Below are 1,336 nucleotides of genomic sequence, written 5' to 3'. Positions count from 1 at the left end.
TTTGGCCCGATCCGCCATTTTGGGGGTCTAAGTAAGGAGCGAAAGCATAGCCATGGGTCGTACTTGCTGTGTGGTCGGCTGCAATGTTCGATCTTACGACCGGCACGGGAATACGTTTGGATTGTCTTTTTATGCTTTCCCAACCTGGAAGCAACATGAAGGAGCTCATGTATCGGATATTACCAAACGAAGGCGTCTAGCCTGGATAGCAGCCGTGAGACGAGCTGATATCAAGTTGTTAGCAGAGCTGCCCTGTGCAGCATTTATGGCATAATACTTTTGAGGGAGAATAAAAAGTCGACACATACATCTCATTCCTGACGGAGGACTCTACCACAACCCCTCTCCAGTCCATTCACAGAGTCATTGCATGGTAAGACACGTATAGGATGTGGGCGGGGCCTTTTACCGTCATTTTATTGAGACACAAAGTACAAACACCTGTGGACACATAATCCAACACCCCCACTTGTACACAGGTTGGGGGAAAAAACATCTTATTGTGACCCGTGGTAGGTACCTATTTAAAATAGGACAGAGCCGTAGGCGCACAGTCAGTTTAAAAGAGTTTAATTTTTAATACAAAATAAAAGAAACAGTGTAACAGCAGCACCTAAAAACAATTAAAAACGTTACCTTATTAAAAAAACGATAAGACTGTACGATTGCCCGTGAGGCAGGACAAGCGCTGCGGAGAACAGTTTAAAAACAAATCGACATAGCACACAGGTTAAAAATGGACGGCAACTCACACATGACCCCAAATGGGTAAAACACTATAGAAAAAAAAAGGCAAATCTTCGGTGCCGTCTTCACTCGGGCCCCCCGCTGTGCATGCAAGAGCGGGGAGACAAAAAAGGATTTGTTTTCCCTGCAGCGCCTTCACCGCCTGCGAATCAATATCTGTGGTGCCTACTGATACAGAAAAAGTAAAACAAAAAACCAAAACCATCGACAGCCGCAGCAGTCAGTCTGTCGGCTTACACCAGTTTAAAACAAATTAAAACACACTGATGTGTCGGGTCCTTTGCCCGCAGCCAGAAATCCACCTGGCAAAGCAGCAGCTCGGTACTCTGTGAATAAAAGGCAGGAGATCACTAGCTGGACAATAAAACACAGGAATATTCCTCCACTGAATTGGTTTTGTTACCTGTCCACAAGTTCGTGTCACACCCTAATAAATGTGGGTCAGTGGCGATGAAGTCCACTATACCGTTCTCACGGGAGCAATGTTTCCCACCTACAAGGGTGCAAATAACTGTAAACCTCTGCCAACAGCCAGAGCTCAAGTGGTACATTTTTGTGTAACCTACCGTTCTAACAGAAGTTTAGGGGA

General features: G+C 45.4%; 1 long non-coding RNA gene across 1 annotated transcript; it reads right to left on the bottom strand.

Moving 5' to 3' along the window:
- Positions 1–908: 908 nt before the first annotated feature.
- Positions 909–1,336, bottom strand: LOC146646324 (uncharacterized). Its single transcript, XR_014908733.1, has 3 exons — positions 1,314–1,336; positions 1,151–1,240; positions 909–1,073 (listed from the first exon to the last, which is right to left on the bottom strand). It is a non-coding gene; the product is annotated as an uncharacterized LOC146646324 (long non-coding RNA).

Source organism: Rhamphochromis longiceps, linkage group LG19 (assembly GCF_057381845.1).
Source record: "Rhamphochromis longiceps isolate RC_006_pf linkage group LG19, R_longiceps_female_GT1.1, whole genome shotgun sequence".
Classification (NCBI taxonomy): Eukaryota; Metazoa; Chordata; class Actinopteri; order Cichliformes; family Cichlidae; genus Rhamphochromis; species Rhamphochromis longiceps.
The sequence above is the reverse complement of the archived record's forward strand: the minus strand, read 5'-3'. Positions and strand labels throughout refer to the sequence as shown.